The following is a 25,921-nucleotide window of genomic DNA, read 5'->3' as shown; positions in this document are numbered from 1 at the left end:
GTGGCACAGTGGTTAGCACTGCTGCCTCACAGCGCCAGAGACCCGGGTTCAGTTCCCGCCTCAGGCGACTGACTGTGTGGAGTTTGCACATTCTCCCCGTGTCTGCGTGGGTTTCCTCCGGGTGCTCCAGTTTCCTCCCACAGTCCAAAGATGTGCAGGTCAGGTGAATTGGCCATGCTAAATTGTCCGTAGTGTTAAGTAAGGGGTAAATGTAGGGGTATGGGTGGTTTGCGCTTCGGCGGGTTGGTGTGGACTTATTGGGCCGAAGGGCCTGTTTCCACACTGTAAAGTAATCTAATCTAAAACAAAACCTGGGCAGAATGTGCAAAATCCACGCAGACAGCCTCCTCAAACTAGAATTAAGCCTAGGTCTCTGACACTGTGAGGCAGCAGTGCTAGCCACTGAATTGAAGTAACTTTGTTGTCACATACTCAAATGAAAGCTGTGAAAAGTTGGTAAGTCACCGCTTATAGCGCTAAATTAGATACAAAGGTACCTTGGTTTAACTTCTTCAGTTACAGATTAGTTACAGTTAGTTACATTATTTACAGACTGGTGCAGGGGGTCTCCATATGGACTGACCATTGGCTGCCGACATACTTTGCACTAAGCTGCTGACATACTCAAGTCAGGCCACCGACCTCTGACCTTGCTGTGGATGCAGGGAGAAAATAAACAGACAGAATGCCCTATTTCACCCCCATCTTACCCTTACCAAGCCATTCATTAAATTCTCAGCTAAAGCCAGCAGACTTGGTTAGTACCAGGATTGAACCCAAGCTCTTGATGTGATTGCACCATGCTCCAACCATCTGAGTTAACTGACCAGCAAATATTGCTGAAATGTTCTGAAGGTTTCTGCTTCTTCTACCCTTACAGGCAGTAAGCCCCAGATTGCCATTATTCTCTGGGTGAAAAAAAAATCCTCACGTCCCCTTGAACCTCATGCACCTCAACTTAAATCTATGCCCCATAGTCACTTGATCTCTCCACCAAAGAGAAAAGTTTCTTCCTATATGCCCTATATATGTCTCTCATAAATTTATACGTCTCAATCATGTCACCCCTTCAGTCTCTTCTGCTCCAGGGAAAACAACCTCATTCTATCTAATCTCACTTCCTAATTAAAACTTTCCAGCCCAGGCAACATCCTGGCTAATCTCTGTATCCTCTCCAATGCAGTGACATCCCTCCTGTAATGTGGATTCCAGAACAGTACATTATACTCTACCTATGGCTACAGTAATGTTTTATACATTTCCAGTATAACCTCCTTGTTCTTAAACTCTATGCTTTGGCTAATAAAGGGAAGTAACCCATATGCCTCTTAACCACTTTACCCATCTGTGCCCTAATCCTCAATAACACCATTACTCTCCCTCATGCTGATTAGAACTGTATCTCTACTCCCATATTTTTATGTGTTGCACACTTTAAAGGGTATTTTGGATAATATTGATCATGCAGAACTGGTTGGGTCCTTGGATCATCTTGGAATTCAAAGGCAATCATTGGTTTCCTTTGTGAAAATTGGTTTTGTAAACTCCACCCTCATCTCCTCCACATTCAGTTCAGCACCATCCAGCTCTCTGCTTTCCTCTCTTACAGCAGTCTGCCAAGCTAAACTTTCTCGATAGCTCTCCATGACTCCTTCACTGAAGTTACATCTGTACATTCTGTCTTCTCACCCATCATGGACCTTTTGAGACCCACCTCTTGCTCCATCAATCCTATTCTACATATGAAAAGCTAATCACCTGACTTGCCTTCCTGGTCCTTATATTAGCTAATATTGGCAATGGCTTTCAGATTATACTCCCTTCTCTTTTAATTCTACCGTCACCATCCTCTCCACAAACTAAAACCTTTAAATCCACTGTGTATGCAAACAACTGCCCCATCTCCCACTTCCCTTTTCTCAATTCATTTTCACCTTTGTTAGCAAATCTCACACCTTTTGGAAGCACATGTATCGATTGTTACTGGTGAGAAATTTAGAGTCAGTTGTCTCCATGGTTAAGATCAATAGAAGCTGTGGAAGGTTGCATGCTGGCCAACTTGTAGCTTTCATTAAATATTATCTTCAAACTATGTACAGGACAAGGTTTAGAATGTAGCTTCACTTTGAACCAACTCTCAGACTCTCTTGTTATGTGATCTTATATCACAGAAACGTAGACTATCTGTTTACATTGTGAGTATTAAAACTCTACACTATAATGTAGACTAGATCAAACACATCATCAGTACATGTTGTTGCTCCCTTAAAAACTCAGCCAGCTAAAGGTGACAGTGCTATGCTCAGGATAATGTGCCATCACCAACAGTAGAACTGATTAATTTTCAGTGGTCATGATGTCAGAGTTAGAACCTTGAGGGATAATGTTGCGTTGAGGCTTCCTTGAAGTGCAGACTTGTATTTGCTTTCAGCACATGTGGGAAGGCAATGAGAAACCACCTCATTGATTCTTGGTCTTCGTTATTGCTGATTGAAACTGAAAATTGGAGGCAAGAAGATAAACTGCAAGACTGTGAGGTGTGGAGAAACAAGAGAACCCACTATAATGATCGACTGACAAAGTTCAGTACATTGCAGGCATTGTTTGAAGGTATTTCCGAATCTGTATGTTTTCTTTCTGTTTCTGTAGGCCTCAGGAAACAGCCCCAAGCATTATGAGCTGCCTCAAGGCAGCAAACACTTTGCAGTATCAGTCACAGAACTAGAGCTAGTCACTTGTAGGATAGTAAACCCGAGAAGGCCAACACACAGGAACTTGCAACATCTATGCTTACTGATATAGGAGAAGCTTGTTGCTTTCATCAGCTGCCATGCTGAGGGATTTGAAATTACAGGGTCTGCTGATGAATGGATATTTCTTTCAGATTAGCAATCTATCTAAATCTGTTCATAACTCTCTGGAGGTCTTGTCTAAAAGGCTGAAATACAATCATACAGGAGAGATCAGTGTGATTGTTGACTATGTAACATATGCATTAATATACTGAAATTAGAATATAGACACAGGTCATTCAACCCCATCAACTAGTGTTCATCCTTCATGGCTGTTGCAGTGTTAATGTCACATGCTCACGCTGACAACTCCAGCTAAATTAAAACATTTCACAGTGGTGCCTAAGGATTGATAAGACACAGACACATAAAAGACAGCAGTTTAGCCTCAACTGGAAAATTGTGTCCAGTCTGGGACATCAGTTTCAGGAAGAATGTTGAAGAGATTGGCAATGGTGCAGGTTTTCGAGACTGGTTCCAGGGATGAGGTACTTCAGTTATGAAGATCGATTCAGAATTTGGAACTGTTCTCCTTCAAGAAGAAACCTGATAGAATTATTCAAACTCATGAGATGCCTGGACAGAGTAGAGAGGGAGGAATGTCCTGAATGGATTGAAAATGAGATAGTACAAATTTAAAATAATTTGACCAAAAAAACCAAAAAAGACAAGAGTAAAATATTTTTCGTGCAATGAGTAGTCAGGATCTGGAATGCACTGTCTGAAAGTGTAATGGAGGCTGCGTCAAATAAGGCTTTTAAAAAGGAATTTGAAAAGGAACAGTGTGCAGGCTGACAAGGAGAAGGCAGGAGGTGTAGAACTCTGTTATAGAGTACTCCAGATAGAGCAGTGTGCTCCTTCAGACCTTCAGACAAGACCAACAGAGTTCTAAAGAAGGGTCACAGGGCTCAAAACATTAATGATATTCCTCAATCCACGGATGCTGCCAGACCTATTGGGTTTCTGCAACAATTTCTGTTTGTGTTTGTTTTCAATCTCCAACATCCTCAGTTCTTGTTTTCATCATTACTCTTGCTTTGGTCTCAGACCTGATTCCAATGGAAGTTTGTTTCAATCCAAGCTAAGGACCAGCAGCTGTTTTGTTTATAAAGTCCCATCCCATTTTCTGTTTAGGGACCCTGTAGCCCTCAGGATTCAATTTTGAGCTAATAATTTTAGTTCCTAAGCATCTTCTCACATGTTCTTACCCCAACTCCCACACACCAAACCTTGTGTTCACAAGAGCTGCTACCAAAGCAACCTCTTGTCAGCCACTACTGGTCATGATTAGCAACTGTTCATTCTCCCAGGCTGCCCTTTCTTTATCTTTCCAACTGTTTTCCCTCTCTCTCTGGGTTTCATTTCCACCTATTGTTTACTCTTGCCCTCTCCCTCCACCCCATCTTCAGCATATATACACAAAACCTCTTGTCAGCCACTACTGGTCGTGATTAGCAACTGTTCATTCTCCCAGGCTGCCCTTTAGCCATTTCTTTATCTTTCCAACTGTTTTCCCTCTCTCTCTGGGTTTCATTTCCACCAATTGTTTACTCTTGCCCTCTCCCTCCACCCCATCTTCAGCATATATACACAACCTTTCCCAGCTACAATCAGTGCAGTAGAAGGGTCATTGGACCTGAAACATCAACTCTTAATTTCTTGCCACAGATGCTGCCAGACCTGCTGGATTTTTCTAGCAATTTCTGTTTTTCTGTTTCTGATTTCAGACATCGGTCGTTCTTTTTTTTTTGTTTAGTGTTTAACTCACTTTACCTATTCTTTTCCCTGTAAAATACCTGTAGAAAGTCTTGGTATTGATTCTTACATTCTTAGCTGGTTTTCTCTTATACTCCAACTACATCATCCTGATCAATCCCTGCTGTTCTTTAGATTCTGACCAGGCATATGCCCTGCTACTCAGTTAAGTGCAGTTATATGATTTCCTTATGTTTAATGCTTCCCCTAATGTCTATAAACAATGGATGGTAGATCCTCTCTTCAGAATTTTTCCTTAGAGTAGGAACATACTCCTTTTGAGTGAATTGAATATCCACTCTCAGAACGTTTTGCTGCAAACATAGCAGCATAGTGCAGACAGTTGTATTTTAAATTAGCTGCTAGTTTAAGATTTCCTCCTTATGTGTTTTTTTTTTCTCTCCACCTCTGTGCTTGCTTTTGAAACAGCCATTTTTATTTTCTTCTGCCAAGTGCAGTGGGTTTTCCCCAGGACAGAAGATTGATTTCAAAACTCCAAAGTGAAGACTTAAGAATATTCTTGTAACACCTTCCCCTGTCCCTAGTGAGAACTTCTGTTTGTGGAAGATTCACTTTGTTAATTGATTGGTAGACAAATCAGGCTACAGAACCAGCCCACCTTAGCTCCAACTGTCTCAGTATGGTGTGGCTTACCTCCAGAGATGACCACCTCTATGGCGAATATGGCAAACTCACAAAGGCAGCTCAACTGGAACTGATCGAACTTCTGGGAGTGTCCCTGTTCCACAGTCCCAGTCTTCATGTGTGGAATGGAGTCGGCAGGTCTGTTATTCCATAGGCTTTGAATTTAGTATAGAAAAACTCAAACCCCTTCATTCTATGAAGGGAGGTTTAAAATCCATTGAAGGCTACACTTGCAAAAGAAACTCTTTCAAGGGTCTTGTCTTGGAGAAAGCTTGTTTTATTTGTTTTTATTCATTCATGAGATGTGAGTTTGCTAGCTGGGCCAGCATTTATTTCTCATCCTTTAAGAAGGTAGTGGTGAGTTGCCTTCTTGAACCACTGCAGTCCATTTCATATGGGTACACACATTGCCACCAGGAATGAAGTTGCAGGATTTTGACACAGTGACAATGAAGAAATGGTGCTATATTTCCAAGTCAGGGTGGTGAGTGGTTTGGAGGGGAACTTGCAGGTGATAGTGTCCCATTCACCTGTTGCGCTTGTCTTTCCAGTTGGTTGTGGTCATGGGGTTGGAAGGTTCTGTCTACAAAACCCTGATGGTTGGTTGTAGTACATCTTGTAGATCGTACACACTGCTGCTACTGTGGTATCAGTTATAAAGTCACTAGACTGTAGATGTAATGCTAAGATTCACTCTCGATGGAACAATGTTTGGCTTACCCTGTTGGGTGCACACTTCTGTGTTATGCATGGCAGTTATCAGCCAAACCTGGATATTGTCTAATTCTTACTGCATTTGGGCATGGATGGATTCTGTGCCTGCACTCAGCCACAAATGGTGTTGAACATTACATAATCATTAACAAATATCCTCACATCTGAACTTATGATGGAGGGAAGGTAATTGACAATGGAGCTGAAGATACTTGAGTTTTTGTGGAACTCCTGCAGAGATGTCCTGGAGCTAAGATGGACTGAACTCCAACAATCACAACCATTTCCATCTGTGCTAAGAATGATTCCAAGCAACAGATAGTATTCCCCTGATTCCCATTGACTCCAGTTTTGCTAGATTTTCTTGATGCCAAACTCTATCATATGCTGCCATGGCATTAAAGGCAGGTACTCTCACATCATTTCTGGAATTTAGCTTGTTTGAACTAAGGCTGTCATGAGGTTGGAAGCTGAACTGAGGAACCCAAACTGAATATCCTTAAACAAGTTGTTGTTAAGCAAGTGCCACTTGATAGCATTGTTGGTGACATCTGTCATCACTTTACTAATGATCGAGAGTTTACTGATCGGGTGATGTTTGGTCAGGTTGGATTTGTTTCAAAAAGATTTGGTAATGATCCAGTACATTTGGGTTATAGACAGACTTCAGAAAATGGGAGAATCTCTTCCAGCCTTTGTGGCTAAATTATGATTCAAGTTTTCTGCATTCTGATTCACTGAAGGATCTCGCATCATTCTGGGTTTGTACTGGAGAACCCCGCAGACATCTTCATGATTATTACGATTGGAATGTGATAACTTGTCATTGAAGTAAACCTTATAAATGCAATGGTTCTCTGCCATTACTATAGATCACCTCATTGTTTCCATCAAACCAATCTTGCTGCTTATGAAAAGTAGGATGAAGGGCTCTATAAGAGCAGAGAACATTAGGTTCTTGAATATTCCCAGTCATCCACAAATTAGTGAGTGTTCATTTTCACTCTTCACAGGCAACTCTCAACTTTCTCTGAGAGGGATTTACATTTTAAGACCTTGAGATGTTTATGGACCTTAATGTCCAGGAGTAGGCTGAGGAAAGTTGGGGATGTGTGTAAGCTTCTAGGAGATAGATCTTGATGATCGACTTTGAAATCATGCATTGCTCGTCAGTCCAATAGTTAACATCGAGCATTGCTTTTGTTATATACACATTATGCCTATCCCACTACCTGGTGTTGACATAATTTATGAGATTCCGATGCACAGAACTGGGGAGTATCCAAGACATCATATTTCAATTAAGGAAGTGGAAAACTGTTGGTTCAAGATCAACACACTTCATCTTCAACAAACAAAACCATTGATTTAACAAATATAATTTTCATCTATTTTCTTGATGACCTGGTGATCCACCTCAACTCTTGTATTGAATGCACTAAGAATGATTCCCTTGTCGGTACTGGTACAGCAATAATTAAAGAGTAGAAATCATGTACCCTTGTCTTTATCAGAGTTGGTCATAGCAGGACAGTACACACTGATGAGAGCTATTTGCATGTATTCATGCAAAAGGGGTTCAAATATTATCAGATATTTATTAATATTCTTGGAGAGGCAAGTAAACTTATTGACAAGATGGTTCACAGCAGCAAAGTATGCGCCAATGTCACATCATTCTCCTTTTCCATTGCCATTCACATGGATTCACAAGATCTGATCCTGCACAGGTAGACAAGTCTCAGTGAGGACCACCACATGGATGTTGCAGGTCATCACTGACAGGAGTAAATCTCTGATCTCTGGCCATTGCAGAATTGTCCATCAGCAATGCTCCATGTGCCTTTGATGACCAATCTTGCCTCAATTTGTTTATTTTATTTTGAATTATGACTACATTGGTCAGATTTCCCCCAGTGGCAGCCTGTTGGCCAGGGAGGTGAAGCAGTCAGGGCACTTTTTCTCACACTTTCTTCATGTGAGGGTGACCCTTCTCGGTCAGTCAGGGGATGCTCAACGCTATTGAAGTGACCCCATGGCCTGAGGCACATTGGACTAAATTCAGACTTATGGATACAGCTCCCAGTGAATCAACACTTGATCCACACCCCTTTTGCATCACCATTGGACATCTGACTCATACATGATGGATGACCAATGGCAGAAAGGTGATGAAAATGATTTTTATGGGAGTCGGAATATAGCAAGAGGAAGTTGTGCACTGTCAACCTCTCTCACTGTGAGTATCATGGTGCATTGCTAAAGTGAGTGTGAACAGTTAAAGATCCATTTATGGTGTGTGACCAGGACACCATCTGTTCCTGGTTGTACTCCATGTGTTTCACAACACAGCATTGACTAACTCTCAAGATCATTTCTCCATCCACCCAATCCATGGAATCAGTCTTCAGATGTTGGGGTGGAAAGGTCCCTCAGTTTTCAAGGGTAAAGGACCAGATAATTGTCCTCATTTGGTTTAGCCATCTATCAAAGGGTGTAATCACTGGTACATGTTAATCGTACTGAGCGGTTGCATACGAAGAGAGAAAAATTGGTTCCTGTTTTATGTTGACTACTGTATTATACATTGGAAACTATGTCAATGCAATGAATAACCTAAAACTAATGACAACATTGTCATCAAAGCAGCAGATAAAGGAGGAGCCATTGTCATTCAGAATAGAACAGATTACTGCAAGGAAGTGTACCGACAACTGAACAACCAGGAACACTACAGGCAACTACCACTGATCCGACCAAAAAATATACCCGAGAATTAAACACACTGATCAGAACTTTGGATCCAATCCTTCAGAGTTCCCTATGCGTCCTCATCCCACGTACTTCTCGTGTAGGCGACTTCTACTGCCTTCCAAAGATACACAAAGCCAACACACCGAGACGTCCCATCGTGTCGGGCAATGGGACCCTATGTGAGAATCTCTCTGGCTATGTGGAAGGCACCTCGAAACCTATTGTACAGGGGATCTCCAACTTCTGTCGCGACACTACGGATTTCTTACAGAAACTCAGCACCCACGGACCAATCGAACCAGGAACATTCCTCGTCACAATGGACGTTTCCGCACTCTACACCAGCATCCCCCACAAGGATGGCATCGCGGCAACAGCCTCAGTACTCAACACCAACAACTGCCAGTCTCCAAACACCATCCTACAACTCATCCGCTTTATCCTCGATCACAACGTCTTCACCTTTGACAACCAATTCTTCATCCAGACACACGGAACAGCCATGGGGACCAAATTTGCACCCCAATATGCCAACATTTTTATGCACAGGTTCGAACATGATTTCTTCTCTATGCAGGATCTCCAACCGACATTGTACACCAGGTACATTGATGACATTTTCTTCCTCTGAACCCATGGCGAGGAGTCACTGATAAAACTACACAGTGACATCAACAAGTTTCATCCCACCATCAAACTCACCATGGACTACTCTCGACTGTCTGTCTCATTCTTGGACACGTGCGTCTCCATCAAGGACGGACACCTTAGCACCACACTCTACCGCAAACCCACAGACAACCTCACAATGCTGCACTTCTCCAGCTTCCACCCAAAACATATTAAAATAGCCATTCCCTATGGACAACCCTACGCATACACTGGATCTGCTCAGATGAGGAGGAACGTGACGGATACCTGGAAGTACTCAAGGATGCCCTCAGAAGAACGGGATACAATGCTCAACTCATCAACTGTCTGTTCCGACGTGCCACAGCAAGGAACTGTAATGACCTCCTCAGGAGACAGACACGGGCTGCAACTGACAGGGTACCCTTCGTTGTTCAGTACTTTCCAGGGGCTGAAAATTTACACCATGTTCTTTGTGACCTGCAACACATTATCAATGAGGATGAGCACCTCGCCAAGACCTTCTCCACACCTCCACTACTTGCCTTTAAACAATCGCTAAATCTCAAACAGATCATTGTTTGTAGCAAATTGCCCGGCTCTCAGGACAACTCCATACAACCCTGTCACGGTGGATGCTGCAAGACATGTCAGATTGTGGACATAGATACCACTATTACGCGTGGGAACACCTCCCACCTTGTACATGGCAGGTACTCATGTGACTCAGCCAACGTTATCTATCTTATACGTTGCAGGCAGGGATGCCCGGAGGCCTGGTACATTGGGGAAACTGAGCAAAGGCTACGTCAACGGATGAATGGGCACCACACAACAATCAACAGACAGGAGGGTTCCCTCCCAGTTGGGGAACACTTCAGTGGTCCAGGACATTCAGCCTCAGACCTTCATCCTCCAAGGTGGACTTCGGGACAGGCAGCAGAGGAAAGTGGCCGAGCAGAGGCTGATAGCTAAGTTCGGTACCCATAGGGAGGGCCTCAACCGGGACCTTGGGTTCATGTCACATTACAGATGATCACCATTGCACTATACACACACACAGATATTCCTACACACACACATACTCTCGTATACACACGGACACAGGTACACACAGACACGCACACAGACACCCACACACACCCTTATAGACACACACACTCACACATGCACCCCCTCACAGACTTAAGACACTCTGCACTCACTACACACACACACACACACGCTTAACAGACAATCAATTTTTCAATGTATAATTTCAGTTACATCACACTGCAAATTTTTGCTATATATTCTGTGTTACGATCGAGCCCTCCACAATCACCTGATGAAGGAGCGTTGCTCCGAAAGCTCGTGTGCTTCCAATTAAACCTGTTGGACTATAACCTGGTGTTGTGTGATTTTTAACAATGAATAACCTAAATCAGATTTGGAACTCAAGAAGTGTATGAAAATTCTTGGAGCAAAGGAGTTTGAGAGGAAATTAAATGGAGTAGAAAAAGATTGTGACTATTTAGCTAATGTAAATAAATGAAAACTGGCTGTGCAAACATCACTGACTCACATTCATTTGTCATTAATACTTATAGATATCCTTAAACACCTTGTTAATGTGTTATGGTACATTTCAGGAGCAGGTGAGACTTGAATCCCAGGCCTTCTGACCCAGTGATCAGGACCCTGTGTCTAATTAATGGTGAGGATTAGCTGTTATCACAGGTTTTGCTTGCTGGGTCGCTGTTGTTAGTGATTGAATTTCAACCCCAGTAATTTTGTAAGACCATAAACTCAGGGAAAGGAAGAATTTAAAAGCATAGGAGAGGGAGCAGATTTATCAGAAAGGACAAAAAGTTCTACTTTTTACAATTAAAGGTTCTTAGAATCATAGAATCTGTACAGTGTGGAAGCAGGTCATTCAGCCAATATTGACTCTCTGAAGGACATGCCACCCAGACCCACACCCATAACCCTGAATTTTCCATGACTAATCCACCTACCCTCCACATCCCTGGACACTATGGGCAACTAAGCATGACCAATCCACCTAACCTGCTTATCCTTTGGTCTGTGGGTGGAAACCAGACCACCTGGCAGAAACCCACACAGACATGAGGAGAATGTACAAACTCCACACCTGAGGCTGGAATTGAACTCAGGTCCTTGGTGCTGTGAGGCAGCATGCTAACCACTGAGCAACTATACCACTCTAAGCCCATGGAGCATTTTAATTTTTCTATTTGGTTTAAAGTTTAGTGGTGAATAATTTAGTTGAAGGTATGTTTGGGGAGCTCAGTTCCCTTTGTTTCACAGGCTGTAGTATGAGATATGTCTTTGATGCACCCGACCATCTGAATGAACACCTCTACAAGAAATGTCACTGGTTTGACCAGCTTGAGTGCCGTGTTTTAGATCTGGAGGCATAGCAGTGCATGCATAGAGCTGTGAGTTACGTGGATAATACATTTTAAGACTTGGTCACCCACAGCTTAAGGACAAGTAGTGAGGGAAGGAATGGGTCGCCAATGGTCAGAAGGAGAGAAATAGGCAATTAGTCAGGAAAACCCCCAGACTGCATCCCACTCAAAAACAGATGCCAATGTCTGTGGATGTGGGGCATGTGATTGATGCCCATAGAGCATGTTGGTGCCTGGTTTCCAACATGTTCATCAATAAGAACAAGCGCCAAGTTGAATCTTCTAGGTACCCGTATTGATTCCAAGCTGAGTTTTCCTCCCATCTAATTTGTTGGGGAAGTTTAATAAGATCAGAATCTGAATAGTAATGAGGGAAATAGGACCTTCAACAAGAATCTTAACAAGCATTAAGCTGTGTCAATTAGCAACTCACTGCTAACCAATGGCAATATCACCATGCCACTTGTGAAAAGATAGAACAAAATAGCCTCCATGTCAAAATGGCTGCATTTCCCATCAGACCCTGCCAATATCTCACTACAGCCCATGTCACTCAAACCTTTATACTCTTTCATCCTATGATTTAACACATGGCTGTTAGAATTAGTGAGCAACAAGATGAGGTTTTGAATAAACCTTGATAAAGTGAGAGTGAGGAGGGACATTTTATCTTGTGAGTGACAATGCCCTGGAAACCATCGCCCTCGAGGATAATGGGTGTGGAAAGGATTCTTGATTTCAAAAGAAATTTAGATGGCACTTTAGGGAAATGGAAGTACTTGGCCATTGGGATAGAGCAGGGTTATGAATCTGACTGGATTATTCTTTTGAGGATTTGATGGGCTAAATCAGGACTTCTTCAACTGTTAAAAAACTGAGAGAACTGAAAATGCTGAAAATCAGAAACAAAATCAAAACCCAGAAATTGTGAGAAATTGGCAGCATCTGTGGAGAGAAATCAGTTAACATTTTGGGTCCAGTGACCTTTCTTCAGAACTTCAAACTAGTGATCACCAGTGGGGTCACCAGGGCATTGGCCGCAGTGTAGCTCAGGGTGAATTCAAATATCTATAAGCCCACGTTAAATCCATACTGTTTTTTCTGTTTGTGGGTATGGTCTAATGGATTGCTCTGTGATGTTGAATTACTGCTGAAAAGAAGAATAAGCCTGCAAAGAGGGAAGTGTTTGTTATTGGTTGTGGCAATCTTTGCTTTCCATCAATATCTATCCAACACTCAACTCTCATCTCCACCCAATGCCATGGGCAAGATCTGAGTCCCTTCCAACTCAGCAACTGAATCCTCTTCCAGGCCCTTCCCCTGTGAAGAGGTCTCACACTCCAAGTTTTTCACTGGGGGTTTCATGAAGTCTGAGGTATCAGAATTCCCATTGAGATAGGGATTGGAAGAATTGGATGAACTGGTCTCTTAGAGACTGTGATTGATTCGATTACTCTTCTCACTCTTCTATTATTTTTCAATTGGAGAAAAACAAATTAGCACTTTACCTAACAAACAAACAAACAAGTTGGTATCCCTATCACTCTTGCTGTGACTCTTCATTAAGCTTACTGAGGAGGGAGTCACAGGCTGACAGACTACAACATGCAACTCAAGATTCCGAGTAAAATGAACTGTGCAGTTTTAAGCTGCTGCTTTCCTACAGTTGAGGACTAAACATTTTGAGTTCAGAGTGCATGTGATTACACATGAGGAGAGAGGGATGAGCCAATTCCTTTCTTGAGCTACTCCTCCACGAGCTGTTACAAATTTAAAATGTAACCAGATTGGTGATGCAGCTAAAAGGTACGCTTTGACCTGGGCTCTTGTGGTGCAGAAATACCATCCCTTCCCTGCCTCTAAGCCAGAAGATTTGACTTCAAGTCCCTTATTTGGTGAAATTGATGAAAATATCTCGAAGTCTCAGGCTGTGTCACGTTCAATAGTGAGTCAGCTACTTTCCTATCAACAACAACAAAAAAACTGTTTATTCTCAAAAAGAAATTTAGGTAAAGATGTGACTATCAATAACAGATATATTTACTAACATTTCAAAGAACTATTACGCACACAAACACACACACACACAAAACAAAAAGTGTCAATTCTGCAATCTTTTAACTTCAAATTATTTTGGTCAATCAAGAGTTGCACTCATGAAAAAGAAGTCACAAATTGTTCTGATTCTAAAGTTGATATGGGCCTATAAGGTGCTGGCATTGCTGTATCTCTTTGGAAGCTGAAGTTCTTCCATACCTGACACTGGGTTCACTCCAATGAATCCTCAATGGGAATTCTCCACAAGTGGGAAAATGTCTTCCGATAGGTTTCCATCTCATACACCTTGACTGTGAGGAGTTGTGAAGAAACATCTGAATGGGCTACAATGGACTGCTGCTTTACAAACTGGTCTCGAATTCTCTCAGTTCAAAAATCCAAGGGTCTTCTCACTGTCACAAACTGATCCATGTGACGCTCTCTGAGAATTCTCCAGATGGTATGATTCTATCTAGGCTTCCTACTCCTTTCAGCTGTTACATTGATGTTGTTGGTACACATTACCTTTCCCTGAGAAAAGAGTTGTTTGATTAAAAATGCATGGTATATTTATACAGATCAACATTGCACTGAGCACAAGTAATACTTGGATCAAAGCTTGATCTCACAATGTTAACTGTGAGGGTAAGCAGATTCACATCTTTCCCTTTTAAAACTCACATGCAGAAAACTGGAGGCCATCAGTTTAAGGTTAGAGGGAAAGAATAAAAGGGAACTTGAGGGGCAACTTTTTTTCAGAGAGTGTGGTACGCATATGGAATGAGCTGCCAGTGGAGGTGGTTGTGGCAGGTACATTGACAACATTTAAAAGACATTTGGACAAATACATGGATAGGAAAGTTTAGGAGGATATGAGTCAAGTGCAGGGAAATGGGGTTAGCGTGGATGGACATTTTGGTCAGCAAGGACCAGTTTGGGCCAAAGGGCCTGACTCCGTGCTGTAGGACTCAATGACTGTCTGACTCTATAGGAAGTTGGACAGAATGTGGGTTTGGATGTTATGGAATGGGTGAAATGCTGTTCACAAGTTCTCCTAATGTACATTTCCAGCTGCCCCATTACGTTGCAGTTTGTTGAGATAACTGTGAGAAGCTGCTGAACTTTACTAATCCGGGCTGTTTACTGGGTTTGAGACCTCGTTTTTAATCTCACTTGTAAGCGCTTGCTTTCTCTAGTATCACTTTGACAAAGCATAAGTGATTTCCATGGGCAGAATTGTCAGTCTCTATGACATTGTATGGGTTAAACTCACAGAGATAAATTTGATAAAAACAAGCAAAATGTTTGAATAGTCACCACAGAGAGTGACGGATTCCACTCTGTATCTCACTCAGACTCTGCAGCTTACATTGATTATAAAGTCAGTCAGTAACAATCACTCAGTGAACGATAGCTTTGTGCTCCCAGTGCACGAACACCACAGTGTGATAACAGCAATTCAGACCATAGAGTCCATGCCAATCCTCCAAAGAGCATCCCACCCCCTCCCTTTAAATTTACATTTCCTATGGCGAATCCACCTAACCTATACATCCCTTTCACTATGTGCAATCTAGCATGGCCAGTCCACCTAACCTATACATCTTTTGACTGAGGAAGAAATTGATAGCAAACCCATGCAGACACAGGGAGAATGTGTAAACTCCACTCAGATAGTCACCTGAGCGTGGAATTGATCTCACATCCCTAGCTTTATGAGGTAGCAGTGCTCACCACTGAGCCACCATGCCACCACAATTGAGCCATCCTTTCAGATGAGACATTAAACAGAGGCCTCAGTTTCATAGAGGATGGTAAGATCCTACGACATTATCCTGAAGAAGAGTTTGAGGATTTTTGCCATTTATTGGGTCAATATTTATCCAAAAGATAACCAAAGCTGATGTTTGGTTGTTCTTTGTGATCGACGGTAAACTGCCAAGAGCAGTCTGATTTCTTACCCAGTCATATTGGCGAGCTATTGATAGATACTAAAGGGAATTGGACTCCTTGCTTAACAAGCTGCTAATGACCTTCACCACCTCCCCTTACTTGGGGAAAACATACTGTTTTTGAGGCTTTGCATGTAGTCTAACCTATCACTACCTCACCCTTTATGGACCTACAGAGGTGTTTGTGACTGGTGAATATACTCTTCGTGTGCTCCATGAGAATTGCCTGTGCTGCTGGGTTCTCACTATTTTCCATTGGTCGAATTCACAATTTCCCCATGGTATATATTCGCTGTGAGTGTTTTCCTGTCACAATCTCCGCTGGGGTCTCATCCAGCTCAAGTATTTGCCAACAGGCCAGGTCAAAAGATTTATTACATTTCCTCATAAGGTCTGAGCCTAAAAGCATGGAGATTAACCAACATTGCTGGGTGATGGCAGACTGTGTGTCTCAGTTTAAATTCCAAAGCTTCTGTCTCTGACCCTTCCTGTTGGTGTCCAGTGAATCTGCTCTGAAGACCTTTCCTACGGGCGTGTTATCAAAATCTCAGGATCCATTATCTTTTGTTCTGGACCCACCCCAGTGTCCCATTAAAACCCAATGGGGCAGCCTTTGCTGTCCCAAGGGCTGTCCCTCACTGTCCCCTTTGACAGTGCACACCCACTGAGGAGAGGGTTCTGTCATGCTCTGGGGCATGTGTCCGACCAGGAGGACAAGGAGTTTAATGGTGGGATTTCTTCCATGAAATATGGCTGTATGATCTCCCCCATCACATTAAAAGCTGCTTGTCTCTCTGGCCCTTCCAGCGGCATGAATTGGGGTCTTGATCCTGGCTCCTGTGGTGGTGTTAAGTGCCTGGGTAACCTTACCGAGTGGCCTGTGTGCCCATTGTAATTATCACATTTCCCTTGTGGTGGCTACTGCCTTGTATCTCCCTGCTACTGATCCCTATCTCTCCCTGTGGGATGGTCGTGTGGAGGTGGGTGGCTCCAATAGTAACTCCCATGTTTCAGTCACCCTCTCCATTCCTTTACACATGATCAGGGTTTGGCAATTTTTCTGATGCCTGATTTGGGGTACACTGACTCATGAATCCCTTTCTCCCAAGCCTAGGCCATCCTCCCTATTCTCCATTGCTCTGTATGCGAGTTGCCTGTGGGATCCAAATTTTCGCAGGCTTTGGTCATTGCGTCAGGACTTTTTGTGACAAGCGTTCTGCTCCCATTTACTCTGTTTTTACAACGTGAGCACTCGCTGATCTCAGTTACCAAAGACTCCTGTGAACTGTGTCCACAGGTGCCTGGCAAATGCAGTTGGGTGATCTCCCTTTTGTTGCCTGTATGTATTTCATCCTGAAACAGGTCTCCCCAGTTGTACCCGCTAGCGGCTAGGCTTGCTGTTTTCTTGGCCAGCATCTTCCCTCCTCCCACATTCTGAGGATCGGGGAAGGCAGAATAGATCACAGGTCTCGGCTACTTTCACATTAATCTCACCTCCTGGATACCGAACCTGTGAAGAACCTCGTATTGGTGGGTGCTGTCTAAAAACAAATAGGGGTCAGCTGTGAGCTTGAGTACAGGGATCTCTGTTGATTGTACCACCAGAGGTGGGCATGTATAGTTAATTGGATTGTCATTCTGGCTGTCCTGATGGGTTGTGGTCAGGGGATTCATTGGGGCAGGGTAAGATCTTGAGAGTGCCCAAGGATCTACTCCCTGTGGAAAAGGTGGTAGGGGTCCCCAGTATTCACTGCTCTCGGTGTATCTATAGCCTTTCTTCTATTTCTTCTCAGTCCATCCCATAATCACTGGCCCTGTCTGATCCTACTGTCCCACATATACATATCATTGGGAGTTGGGACTTTACTTTTTGTTCAATCTCGCCCTGGCGTTTTGAACGGTCCACAATGATAGCTCTGTTTTCTTTGCCTGCCTGCTACAGGACTCTGAGCACAGCCTGTACATTTTGGCATTCCTCAGTCAGATCACCCACAGGTTCTTAGTCTGTGTCCCGACCACTGGGTCCCCTGGTTCACTCTCACACTGGGTCTGAAATGGTCCCAAGTGCACTCTGTTCTGGTTCCTCTGCTTCTGCTCTATTTCTTTGAGTTTTACTCTCTCCAGTTCCTGCTTCACTTCTTCCAGCTTCTTACTTTGTTTCACCCTCTTACATTCTCAACCCCTCAGTTGCTCCCTGCAGTTGGCTATCACTGTAGCCTTGTTGAAGTTTAAAACACTTTTCCCTTCAGCTCTCTGCACCACCTCTCACCACTGCTTTCCTGTGGCTCCCAGGCCTGATATTTTCTCACTGCAATGGTCCACCTACCTGGGCAACTTTTCATTTAGGTATGTTCTAGTCCCACATTGGGCACTGTGCCATTTCTCTTACTGCTTGCTTCTAATTAACTGCTCTCTCTCTCTCTCTCTCTCTTATGGGTTTCTTGGATGAGTGATGGCTCAGTGGTATTATCACTGGATTATTAATCCTGGATAATGTTCTGGAAACCTAGGTTCAATTCCTGCCACGGCAAATGATTGAGCTTGAATGCAATAAAATTTCTGGGATTACAAGTCTCATGATGACGATTGTTGGGGTTAAAAAAAACCCATCTGGTTCACTACTGTCCTTTCAGGAAGGAAACTGAGACTCCAGACCCACAGCAATGTGGTTGACACCTAACTGCCCTCTGGGCAATTAGAGGTGGGCAATAAATATTGGTCCAGCCAGCAATGCACTCGTCATGTGGATGATTAAACTTAAACAACCTCTACATAGACTGCTTTTTCGCTTCTGGATGGATGTCTCTGATTGGTCTTGATTTGTTCACAGGGCGAGCTTGGCCTCTGATTGGGGTTTTTGCCTGCCTGAAATTTGGGTACTCCAATTTGTGAATCTTTTCCTCCCAAGTTGGGCCTTCCTCCTCATCCCCCCATTGCTCTGTGTGGGGTTTGTCTATGAAATCCAAACCTTAACAGACTTTCCTCGCTGCCCCAGTGCTTTTACTATCTGTTACCACATGGATCCATGATCTTACTCTCAGTTCCCTGTATTCTCTCTTGTATCCTAACCCTAATATCTGGCCTCCCATCACCTCAGAGTAGAAATTTAGAATAGAATAGAAATTTATCATCATGTGTATTTTTACACAAAAATACAGTGAAAAGTTTTATAAGCAATCCCAACATGGCACCTGACATCAATGACAGGAGTTATTCGAAATAATGAGAAAATTGTAAAATAAGGCAAATTTCATCATCTTTCAATTAATGGCTCTCGGTCTTGGGGAAAGACAGTTGAAGGTCGATGGAATACCCTGAAGACACAGTTGGGCCAAGAACACCACTCTTTATGGAGACCGCCTGCCAGGCTGTTGGAATACCTGGAAGCCAAAAACAAAGAAGCCTTCCACCCAAGGTTGAGACCACCACACTGGGGCAAGCCCACCATGACAGAACAAACCTGTCACACCGGGAGACCACTTCGCTGTGCCGAGACTGCCACTTCTCCTACTTGAGGTGCCCAGGCCTAGCCATGGGCTTGCAGCCTCTGCGTAGCCTTCAAGTCTAGGCTGGAGGAGTCAGCCCGGGACCTCACTCATTCAGAGAACCTGAGTACAGCCATGTCTGGTCCGTCTTTATATTGCTGCTGCTGCTGGGCAGGGGCCTCCTCCTTCATCCCTGTTGACAGCGGATGTGAGAGATAAATATTTCTTTCCAGCTATCACTCGCAATACCTCGGGGGATCTTCTGACCCAGTACTCAGCTTCCTGCCTCTGTTTTCTGTGGGTCCCTGACTTTGTATTAACTCTGGCTGTTATTTTCTCCTCACGTTGCAAACATTTGGTTTATGGCCCAGTCACTGTTTGGAAATTTTCATCCTCTTCCAGCCACTTGTATCCTCACAGTCATATAAGGCAGCTGTTCTCTTAAATCAGGCTCAGTCTGGATGTCGGACAGTTCCTGGTTGTTGAGGTTTGACTTCAGAAGTTACACAAACACTTCTAATGGAAGGCCACCCAGGGGCATCAATATTATCCCTGCATTGGACACTTTGACCATTTTATCCATTAAAAATGTTTGATCCAAGTGGTTTGTGTCGGTGAGGCAGACAGAAGGATACAGAATTTGGTTTGTGGTTCAACACAATTTTTATGAACAAAATATTAGAACACAAAATTGTATGGCACAGGAGTGGATCCTTCAGCCCACAATGTTGTGTCAAATATGACGTCAAATTAAACTAACCCTTTCTGCCTGCCCTTGGTCTCTATCCATCCACTCCTTGTATATTCATGTGCTTATCTAAAAGTCCCTTAAGCACCCCTATCATATTTGCCACCCCATCCCTGGCAGCATGTTCCAGACTCCTATCACTTTCCATGTTAAAATCTTGCCTTTTACATCGCCTTTAAACTTTCCCACTTTCCCCCTTGTATTAGACATTTCAACTCTGGGAGAAATATTCTGACTATCAACCCTATCTATGGATCTCATAATTTTATAGTCATCCAACAGAACTCCCCTCAGCTTCCTCCACTCAAGAGAAAACCCAGAATTTTCTAGCCTCTCCTTATAGCTCATACTCTATAATCCAGGCAGCATTTTGGTAAACCTCTTCTACACTCTATCTGAAGCCTCCACATCCTTTCTGTAATGTGGCAAACAAATTGAATGCAAGACTCTAAACGAGTAGCCAAAGTTTTATTAAGCTACAACATTACATCCTGACTCTTGTACTCAATTTCCCGACCAATAAAGGCAAGCACGCCTAATGCCTTCTTTACCACCCTACTTGAGTGGCCATGTTCAGGGAGCTATGGACTTGAACCCCAAGATCCCTCTGCATATCAATGCTATTTAGAGTTCTGCCATTAACTGTCTACTGTTCCTTAAAATCTGATCCCCAAAGTCCAGCACCTCACACTTATCCAGATTAAACTCCATCTGCCATCTCTCCACCCATATCTGCAACTGATCTATATCCAGCTGTACTCTTTGACAACTTTCAAAACTTAACACAACTCCACTGATCTTTGAGATGTCTGTAAATTTATTAAACCACTCATCTACATGTTCATCCAAGTTATTCATATATATCATAAGCAGCAGTGGTCCCTGTGGAATACCACTAGTCATGGACCTCCAACCAGAAAATTACCCTTCAACCACTACCCTCTGCTTTCTGTGGGCAAGACAGTTCTGAATACACAGGCCAAGTCAACCTGGATCCCACGCATCTTAATCTTCTGAATGAGTCTACCATGAAAGACCTTGTTAAAAACCTTACCAAAATCCATGTAGACACCACTGCTCTATCTTCATCAATCATCTTTGTTACTTCCTCAAAAAATTCAATGAAGTTAGAAGGACATGACCTGTCCTGTACAAAGCCATGCTGACTGTCCCTAAGTAGGCCATGCTTTTCCACATGCACATAAACCCTATTCCGAAGAAATTTCACCAATAGCTTCCCAATCACCGATGTGAGACTCACCGGTCTATAGTTTCCTGGATTATCCCATTGTTCCTTCTTGAACAGAGGAACAACATTGGCTACTCACCAGTCCTCTGAGACCTCTCTAGTGGCTAGTGATTGATCTTGGTCAAAGCCCTACCTATCTCCTCTCTTGCATCCCGCAATAACATGGAGTAGATACCATTGAGACCTGGAGATTTATCCACCTTAATGCTCTTCAACAGGTTCCACACCATTTCTTTCTTGATCTCAAAATGCCCTAGATATTAACATGCTTCACATAAATCTCATTATTCTCCATATTCTTCTCCTGGGTGAATACTTTTGCAAAGTACTCATTTAGAATCTCACCTACATCTTCTGCCTCTAAGCACAAGTTCCCTCCTTTGTCCTTGAGTGGCCCTACCTTCTCCCCAGTTATTGTCTGGGCTGTCTCTTCAGCCCACGATGTTAATACAAACATTGTTGTTAATGTATAAAGAGAATTTCTTGGGATTCTCTTTAATCCTAGTTGCCAAGGTCATTTCATGGCTCCTCCATGCTCTCCTAATTCCCTTCCTAAGTTCTTTCCAGCTTTAGAACATAGAACATAGAACAGTACAGCACTGAACAGGCTCTTCAGCCCACGATGTTGTGCTGACCATTGATCCTCATGTAAGGTAAACCTAATGTATGAACCCTCAAATTTCTGTGACCATATGCATGTCCAGCAGTCTCTTAAATATCCCCAATGACCTCATTTCCACAACTGCTGCTGGCAATGCATTCCATGCTCTCACAACTGCCTGCATAAAGAACCCACCTCTGACATCCCTTCTATACTTTCCGCCAAACAACTTAAAACTATGATCCTTCGTGTTAACAATTTCTGCTCTGGGAAAATGCCTCTGGCTATCAACTCTATCTATGCCTCTCTTTATCTCGTACACCTCAGTTAGGTCCCCTCTCTTCCTTCTTATTTCCAATGAAAAAAGTCCGAGCTCAGTCAACCTCTCTTCATAAGATAAGCCCTCCAGTCCAGGCAGCATCCCGGTAAACCTCCTCTGAACCCTCTCCAAAGCATCCACATCTTTCCTATAATAGGACGACCAGAACAAGATGCATTATTCCAAGTGCGGTCTAACCAAAGTTTTATAGAGCTGCAACAAGATCTCACGGCTCTTAAACTCAATCCCCCTGTTAATGAAAGCCAAAACACCATATGCTTTCTTAACAACCCTGTCCACTTGGGTGGCCATTTTAAGGGATCTATGTACCTGCACACCAAGATCCCTCTGTTCCTCCACACTGCCAAGAATCCTGTCTTTAGTCGTGTACTCAAGTTTCAAGTTCGACCTTCCAAAATGCATCACCTCACATTTATCCAGGTTGAAGTCCATCTGCCACCTCTCAGCCCATCTCTGCATCCTGTCAATGTCCCGCTGCAGCCTACAACAGCCCTCTATACTGTCAACGACACCTCCAACTTTTGTGTCGCCAGCAAACTTGGTGACCCATCCTTCAATCTCCTCATCCAAGTCATTAATAAAATTTACAAGAACAGAGCCCTGTGGAACACCACTCACCACTGACTTCCAGGCAGAATACTTTCCTTCCACTGCCACTGGCTGTCTTCTATCGATCAGACAGCTAAATTTCCCTGTATCCCATTCCTCCTGACCTTCTGAACGAGCCTACCACGGGGAACCTTATCAAATGCCTTGCTGAAGCTTTCTTTATGTTCCTCATGGGTCCTGTCTGAATTTAGTTTCCTAAACTTTACATATGCTTCTTTTTCCATTTTAACTAAATTTGTAACCTCCCACATTATCCAAGAGTCCCTTACCTTTCCATCCTTGTCCTTTCTCCTCACTGAAACATGCCAATCCTGAACTCTGATCAGAAGGTCTTTCAACAATTCCTACATGTCAAATGTGGATTTGCTGCTTCCAATTAATTCTCCCGAGCTCCTGCCTAATATTGACATGATTTTTTTCCTCCCCCAGTAAAGTACCTTCCTGAAAGGTCCTGACTAATCGTTATTCATAGCTATTTTAAACTTTAAGGAGTTGTGATCATTGTTTCCAAAATGCTGTCCCACTGAAAGGTCAGTCACCTGTCAATGATCATTACTCAATACAAGGTCCAGTGTGGTTCCTCTAGTTGGATTATCCACATACTGTTTCAAGAAACCCTCTTGGATGCCCAACAAATTCTGCCCAATCTAAGCCCTTTATTGTTGGGAATCCCAGTCAAGATGCCACCACCACTTTCAGTACAATATTATTTACTGCATTGATCTTTTAAGATTATTATGCTGTAATGATAAATATTGATAAATGGAATAAATAGTGAGGGACATTAAATACCATTTGATTTCAGGATGTTGAATCCTCTTCTTATTCCTGAGATTTTTCAAATGAAAAAGCCATTATTTTACAGCTGGGATGGTGTGGGTAGACAGCGATGGTTTGGGAGGGGTGGTGTGAGAATGATGGATTGGTATGGGAGGGGTGAAATGCCATAGAATTGAAGTGGCATGAGAGGGTGGCATGGGAAAAAAGGGAAGGCATGGGATGGAGAACAGCATCGAAGTGAGAGATTGGCACGGTCAGGCTAAATTAAGCAGTGAAATTGATTGAGTGTGTTCATTTCATGACATTGAGGGGCATAGATAAGATGAATAACAAAGTTTTTTTTGCCAAGGGTAGGGAGTTCAAAACTAGAGGACATAGATTTAAGGTGAGTGGAGAAAGATTTAAAAGCGACCTGAGGGGGAACGTTTTCACATAGAGGATGATGCGTTGAGAGTGTGACACTGGAAAAGCACAGCAGGTCAGGCAACATCCGAGGACCAAGAAATTCGGCATTTCCTGATGAAGGGCTTATGCCTGAAACGTCGATTCTCTTGCTCCTCGGTTGCTGCCTGACCTGCTGTGATTTTCCAGTACCGTACTCTCAACTTTGATGTCCAGCATCTGTAACCCTCACTTTCTCCTAGAGGATGATGTGTGTATGGAATGAACTGCCAGAGAACCTGTTAGAGGTGGGTACAATTACAACATTTAAAAGACATTTGGACAAGTGCATGATTAGGAAAGGTTTAGAGGGATATTGGTCTAAAGCAGACAAATGGAACTAGATTAATTTGGGAAAATGGATAAAAGTGACAAAAGGGTCTGTTTCTGTGCTGAATGACTTTATGGCTTTATGATTCTATAACTCTAAGTCAAACAGTTCAAGGGTGGTGAAGGCTTGCCAAAAGATGCACAATATAGATGAGGCACTGTTGTTGCTCCTTGCAGGTGAAACTAGGTCCAGAGGGCATAATCTTAGGACAGGGGATCTCACTTTCAAGTCAGAGATGAGAGAGAGTTTCTTCTATAATAGTGCAGTGTATCTGTGGAATTCTTTACCACAGAGAGCTGCCAAGGCTGGGTCATTACATACATTCAAGGCTGAGACAGATTTCTAATCAGAATTGGAATAAAAGGTTGCAGATGAAAGGTGTGGAGTGAGGATTTGCAGATCAGCCATGATCACCATGAATGGTGGAGCAGGCTCAATGGGCTGAATGGCCTGGTTGTGCTACTACATATTAGTCTTATGCTGTTGGCAATGCCCACATCCTACAGCAGACTAACCTATTGTGAAAAATATTGTGAAATGGGCTTTGGAGTAGCAGCCCAGGGTCATGAATGTTGTTGAGAGAATAAACTCTTTTCTGATTTAAATGATTTAATCTTTGCAGCTCAAATGCCCAGCAGGTGGTGTTAGAGCTGCAGCTTTTATTTAAGCCTTTATTTTAACTTTTTGTGTCAGTCCAGTCCTTGAAGCTGCATTGCGACTCTAACTAAAAGCTGCTCCTGTTGAAATGTGGTTGGCACTGCTGAACTGTGGGATTCTCATGTGCCAATAGCTGAACACCCTGGTCATCTGAAACACGGACCATCACATCTTTCAGGAGCCAAACAGGTCATCATTCAAGGTAGAGATTGGCTCAGGGCAATGGGATTGTGGGATTAGTTATGGATTACTCTGAAAAAAGGTGGCACAAACTGACTGGCCGAGAGTTTCTTATTTGGAATTGAAGTCTGGTGCTGAGTGAGTTAAAGGTCATAATTTCTATCATAGCCCAGAGTTAGTTATCTCCTGCAAATACCAGCTTCTTACATCACTAACTATGGAGTAAAATGTTGTACAAATGGTTTAAGAATAGCACTGGAGTGAATGGACTGCACCCAGTGGGATCTTCCAGGATCCTGGTACTTTTGTAAAATGGAGCTTCATTTGCTGTAAGTCAAGATTTTCAAAGCAATCTGCAGTGGTCATTGTCCTCTGATCTCTGCACCTCCCCACCAACCAACACGCACACACACACAAAACACAAAAAACACTCACACACACATACACACACACACAAACACACACACTCAAATTTCCTGCCATGAACACCATTGAAGATACTATCAAATAATCACAAGCTCAGGCCACTGTGCTGGCGTAAAGGAAAGAAACCTGGTCCTCTTCCATCAAACCTGTCTGGTCTGGACACATGGATCCATGAAGTTCAGTGTCACTGGCCCTCATCAGCAAACTCAGCTACAGTGATGGAGGAAAATGAATGTTCTATTGTGCTGCACATGGCTTGCTGGCACGACCTTCTCTCTGTCCACTCACATGCACAGGAGCATAACTCAGCCTCACTGGTCAAAGGGCAATGAACAGCAAACCTCAGTAGCACATGCATGTTGGGCACTGAAGGGTGAGCAG

Source organism: Chiloscyllium plagiosum, chromosome 35, assembly GCF_004010195.1.
Source record: "Chiloscyllium plagiosum isolate BGI_BamShark_2017 chromosome 35, ASM401019v2, whole genome shotgun sequence".
Lineage (NCBI taxonomy): Eukaryota > Metazoa > Chordata > Chondrichthyes > Orectolobiformes > Hemiscylliidae > Chiloscyllium > Chiloscyllium plagiosum.
Note: the sequence above shows the minus strand (reverse complement) of the source record.